The sequence below is a fragment of the Lepidochelys olivacea genome (assembly GCF_965140295.1).
Source record: "Lepidochelys olivacea isolate rLepOli2 genome assembly, chromosome: 12".
Taxonomy (NCBI): domain Eukaryota; kingdom Metazoa; phylum Chordata; order Testudines; family Cheloniidae; genus Lepidochelys; species Lepidochelys olivacea.
This window is the reverse complement of record NC_140422.1, coordinates 40,359,295-40,365,620: the sequence shown is the minus strand read 5'-3', so window position 1 is coordinate 40,365,620 and position 6,326 is coordinate 40,359,295.

The window sequence follows — 6,326 nt, the reverse complement described above, 5'->3', positions numbered from 1 at the left end:
CCGAGCCCCTCTGTCCCTCCCCCACCCTGCCCCACAGCCCCCCCGCACCTCCCCACATTATCTAATTCCCCCCGAGCCCCTCTGTCCCTCCCCCACCCTGCCCCACAGCCCCCCCGCACCTCCCCACATTATCTAATTCCCCCCGAGCCCCTCTGTCCCTCCCCCACCCTGCCCCACAGCCCCCCCGCACCTCCCCACATATCTAATTCCCCCCGAGCCCCTCTGTCCCTCCCCCACCCTGCCCCACAGCCCCCCCGCACCTCCCCACATTATCTAATTCCCCCCGAGCCCCTCTGTCCCTCCCCCACCCTGCCCCACAGCCCCCCCGCACCTCCCCACATTATCTAATTCCCCCCGAGCCCCTCTGTCCCTCCCCCACCCTGCCCCACAGCCCCCCCGCACCTCCCCACATTATCTAATTCCCCCCGAGCCCCTCTGTCCCTCCCCCACCCTGCCCCACAGCCCCCCCGCACCTCCCCACATTATCTAATTCCCCCCGAGCCCCTCTGTCCCTCCCCCACCCTGCCCCACAGCCCCCCCGCACCTCCCCACATTATCTAATTCCCCCCGAGCCCCTCTGTCCCTCCCCCACCCTGCCCCACAGCCCCCCCGCACCTCCCCACATTATCTAATTCCCCCCGAGCCCCTCTGTCCCTCCCCCACCCTGCCCCACAGCCCCCCCGCACCTCCCCACATATCTAATTCCCCCCGAGCCCCTCTGTCCCTCCCCCACCCTGCCCCACAGCCCCCCCGCACCTCCCCACATTATCTAATTCCCCCCGAGCCCCTCTGTCCCTCCCCCACCCTGCCCCACAGCCCCCCCGCACCTCCCCACATTATCTAATTCCCCCCGAGCCCCTCTGTCCCTCCCCCACCCTGCCCCACAGCCCCCCCGCACCTCCCCACATTATCTAATTCCCCCCGAGCCCCTCTGTCCCTCCCCCACCCTGCCCCACAGCCCCCCCGCACCTCCCCACATTATCTAATTCCCCCCGAGCCCCTCTGTCCCTCCCCCACCCTGCCCCACAGCCCCCCCGCACCTCCCCACATTATCTAATTCCCCCCGAGCCCCTCTGTCCCTCCCCCACCCTGCCCCACAGCCCCCCCGCACCTCCCCACATTATCTAATTCCCCCCGAGCCCCTCTGTCCCTCCCCCACCCTGCCCCACAGCCCCCCCGCACCTCCCCACATATCTAATTCCCCCCGAGCCCCTCTGTCCCTCCCCCACCCTGCCCCACAGCCCCCCCGCACCTCCCCACATTATCTAATTCCCCCCGAGCCCCTCTGTCCCTCCCCCACCCTGCCCCACAGCCCCCCCGCACCTCCCCACATTATCTAATTCCCCCCGAGCCCCTCTGTCCCTCCCCCACCCTGCCCCACAGCCCCCCCGCACCTCCCCACATTATCTAATTCCCCCCGAGCCCCTCTGTCCCTCCCCCACCCTGCCCCAGAGCCCCCCCGCACCTCCCCACATTATCTAATTCCCCCCGAGCCCCTCTGTCCCTCCCCCACCCTGCCCCAGAGCCCCCCCGCACCTCCCCACATTATCTAATTCCCCCCGAGCCCCTCTGTCCCTCCCCCACCCTGCCCCACAGCCCCCCCGCACCTGCCCCCAGAGCCCCTCTGTCCCTCCCCCACCCTGCCCCAGAGCCCCCCCGCACCTCCCCACATTATCTAATTCCCCCCGAGCCCCTCTGTCCCTCCCCCACCCTGCCCCACAGCCCCCCCGCACCTGCCCCCATTATCCAACCTCCCCCCAGAGCCCCTCTGTCCCTCCCGCACAGCCCCCCACCTTCCCACATTAACTAATCTCCCCCCAGAGCCCTTCTGTCCCTCCCCCCCGCCCCAGAGGCCCCCCCCGCACCTCCCAACATTATCTAATCTCCCCCCAGAGCCCCTTTGTCCCTCCCCCACCCTGCCCCAGAGCCCCCCTGCACCTCCCCACATTATCTAATCTCCCCCCAGAGCCCCTCTGTCCCTCCCCCCACCCTGCCCCAGAGCCCCCTGCAGTTTAAACCGGGTTCCTGCACAGACTATAACTGCGTCTACACTGGGCCCTTTGCCTACACTGGGCCCTTTGCCAACACAGCTGAACCGGTTAGGGGGGCCCAACCCTGTCACAACATACAAAGGGCATTATTTGGTTCTATTTTGTTTAGGCCTAGTAATGAATAGAGACAAAATTGTACATTATTTGTACTGAGTGCAATAAAAGCCTACATAAAAAATTACAATGATTTGGAAAAAAAAAAAAAACGGTTGGGGGATGGTTTTTTCACACTCCTACTGACATGGCAATGTTAGCAAAACCTTTAAATATGCCTGAGTGATACTTCTTAAAGGAAGGCCTTTACCAGCAGGGTTGGGCGGTGGGAATTCCCCTGGAGCGGGACTCTGCTGTCAGAAGTTTGGGAAGTGCAGCTTTACAATGCCCTGTTTGGGTATTTGTAACAATGGCAGGTAAAGTCATGCCCAGGCTGAGAGTGTGGGTGAAGCTGAAGGAACTGCTTTGATTATTAATAGTTATTTATTATTAATTATCACTGTTTGCTTATTGGGGGGGCACTCTGCAACTGTTACACCTTTTGCTTTCTGTGTATGGCCTCATTCTGTTTCTCAGTACGGGGTGGGATGTGTGTGTTTTACACATGCACGCAGCGCTCAGCAGCCGTGTGTTCGCAGAGTTGGTCCTTGGAGGAGACCTGCACGCTGTGCTCTCCCAGGGAGATTTCATTTTCTTGTTCATTCTCCTGAAATCCAAACTAAAAGTGTTTTCAGGCTAAAAGCATGTGCTTTGGGTGGAAATGAGTCTTCAGCTGTTTGTGAGTTCGACATCTGGGCCTGCTGCAGGGGAGTGAGATTTTTACCAGGACAGCAGCTTTGCAGAGTGGCGTAGGGAAGCTGTTCCCTAACAGGGGCGAGAGGAAGGAAGGCACAGAGACAGCGGTCTGATGATGAGCCGTGTGGGTTTTGGGCCGCAGAAGTGCCAGCGTGACCATGCACAGTGTGACAGAGGGGTGCAGCGACAGGCAGCATCCCAGGGATTACACGCTGGGATTTGGAAAGTAACTTGGGAGACAGAAAACTGGACTAAACACAGAGGGCCCGATCCTCAACTGGTGTAAATCAGCAGCGCTCTGTTGGGTTCGATGACGCTATGATGATTTGCACGAGCTGAGGGTTGGGCCCCTGGAGTGGGGGGAAGGGGCGGCTGTGGAGATTTTTTCCAGCAGGATAACTCTGTTCTCATGGGAAGTTCCTGCGGCTTCCCAGGGTGATGCCAAGGCAGCAATCCCAGCCCCGAGCAGGTCTGCAGGGGAGACGGGACAGCGGCCCTGGACATACGTGCCCCAGCTGAGTGTGTCATGCTAACAGCAATGCCCCCGGCCCATGGGGAGTGGCCTACAGCCTCTTGTGCCTTGTTACCAGGAGGAGCAAATGCCGGGGGAACGTTTCCAGTCGTGTCACGTCACCGGCAGGCCCCAGCCACTGGCCTCGCGCAGCTGCTGAGGACACAAATTGCCAGCGTCAGAGCGAATGCCGTGCCGGTGAAGGCACCAGTGGCACAGCCTGGAGTATGGAGCCCAGTCGCTCGCCCCTGAAGTGGGCAGGGTCGGTGCCCACTCCCCTCCCCTGGTCCCACTGCCGGCCTCGCCCAGGCAGCAGTGAGGGGGAAGTTCAGGCTCCTGGCTGAATCCGCCCTTGCCCAGCAGGGTCAGTTGGTGCTAGCCGGGGGCTCTGAGGCGGATACGCCTCCCCCCGGATCCAGCCTGAAAAGCACTAACTCCTTTCACGTTGGCCACTGCAGACGGGCACGACTGACAGCCGAGGCTGAACTGAACCCCATTCCAGAGCCAGCTGCCTGCCTACGCCCGGGGGTCTCAGGGGGCTTGATTCCTGAGCTAGTCCAGTTCCCTACCGGGGAAGTCAGTTCTAACCCCAGTGATGCTTTCCCAGGGCTCGTCGTCCCTGCAGGTACCAGCAATGCCCTTCCACCGCGGGAGCCGGGGGCTACTCGTTGGCTCCAGCATAATTCTTACATTAAACCATCTCTGCATTCGAAACAAGCTTTTACAATTCCCTCCACTGCGCCCAGGGGACGGATCCTGGGAGGAGCATGAAATACTGGAGGGGTTGGTGTAAATCAATGTTAACTGGCGAGGCTGCTGTTTACCAGCCAGCATTTCATTACACATGGCAACCCAAGGAGGCAGAGTCCACAGGAGCCCAGCTCCCGGTGCCAGGGCTCCGCTGCCGTTCACGGGCTCCTTGGCTCGCACGCTGGCACCCACGCAGCCTTGTGGCCTGTGAATTACAGCCTTGCGCTCACGCAGGGACCGTCTATCTCACAGGGCGAACAGGAGGGCCCCGTGGGGCTTCTGCTTTCAGATTAAAACCGTCCTGCTAACGACACCCAGTCAAAAGGACAGACACCAACAGCAGCAAGTGCCAGTCACTGGCTCAGATAAGATCCGCCCAACGTACGCGTGTGTGTGTGTGTCTGTCTGTCTGTCTGTCTGTCTACCTGAGCTGGTGCCCCTCTGGCAGGCCCTTGTGTGGTTTGAGAAGCATCCACTTTGATTGAATTGGCCTCGTTAGCACTACAAAAAGTAATTTGTCCTCTGTTGATGCTCACCCCTTCTTGTCAACTGTTGGGAATGGGCCACATCCACCCTGATTGAATTGGCCTCATCAGCGCTGACCCCTCACTTGACAAGGCAACTCCCATCTTTTCATGTGCTGTATATTTATACCTGCTTACTGCATTTTCCACTCCATGCCTCCAATGAAGTGGGTTCTGGCCCACGAAAGCTTCTGCCCAGATAAATGTGTTAGTCACTAAGGTGCCACAGGGGCAGATGTGGATGAAAGTACGTGAGGCTCCCCTATTGCGGGTGGGACACCAGGGCAAAACCTTCCCTGGGCGCACATGGGGCCTCAGCACCGCCCCTGCCCAGCTTGAGCCCCAGCGTGGAGCAGCCCTGAGCACAGTTCAGCTACCCTCGAGGGTCTGGCCCTGTCTTCTGGTTTTGGTGGCTGGTCGCTCAGCCGTGGCTGGGCCGCACCCCTTCGAGCACACCCAGTGGTTGGCCCCCCAAGGGAGAGTTCCCCAGAGGCATGGGGCTCACCCCGTGTCTGTCCAGCCCTGGACACAAGGGGGCCCTGCTCTGGTGGGGTCTGGGCATTACTGCAATGGAGACATTAAATCCTAGTGCAAACATACTTGGGCCAGGCCACTGAACAATCGCTGCTGAGCCTGCTTAGGGAGCGTCCCCAAAGCTGGGGTTTTACAGCCTGCCCCCAGCATGGTGTCACTGCAGGGGTGGGGCCTCTCCCTGCTAAGGGTCCAGTACGGACAGGCCCCATTGCGGACAGCTGGCTTCAGAGAGACTAAGCGTGAGTCACTGAAGCAGAGAGCAAAGTCCTACCAGCCCCAGCCCCACTGAGCTGGCGTGTCCCTCCCCACCGCTGGGATTTCAGGAGTTTCTTCTGCCTCCTGCAGTTTGCTGCACAGACGTTATGGTTTGACCCTTTCCCTTGGCGAAAGCCCAGCTGTGGCATGGCCAGATGTGCAGCCACCTGGCAAACCAGCCCGGCTGAAAACTGTCTTCAGCCAAATAACAGTACGGCTCAGGTGTGAACTCCCCATCGGGCAGCCCGTGCGCTGCCAGGGGGCTGGCATGCCCCATCGGGCAGCCCATTCACCACGGGGGGGCAGCACTCCCCGTTGGGCAGCCTGTGCACCGCAGGGGGGCGGCACTCCCCGTTGGGCAGCCTGTACACCGCGGGGGGGGCACTCCCCATTGGGCAGCTTGTACACCGCAGGGGGGGTGGCAGTCCCTATCGGACAGCCCAGTATTAGATAATTAATAATTAGAGCTGGCAGAACATGGGGAGGAGGAGAGATCCATTCAGTACAAGATTCCCTCTTTACTGAAATTTGGAACTTCAACAGAATGTTTCATTTGAAGATTTAGACCCCCCCTATTCAGACCCAGTATCAGTAAGAGCCTAAAACCTTGGAGATCCCCCTCCGCTGCGCCGGACAACGCCAGAGACGTGTGTAACTCCATGGAGGGGAGAGGCTCAGCCGCAGACTGAGTGAAGGGAAAATCCCTAAAGGTCTGAAAGTCTCATGGTGCCTAGTTACTTACAGAGCCCAGAGCATGCTGGGTGCTCCAGAGACAGGCAGGAGACCGGTCTGGGCCCCGAAGACCCTGCAATCTAGGCAGAGAGCCGCGGCTGGGCGAGAGGGACGTGATGCACTGAAAGCCAGCCGGAGCAAAGCCTGAAGGTGAGCCCTTAGCTTGTGAGGTGCTGACAC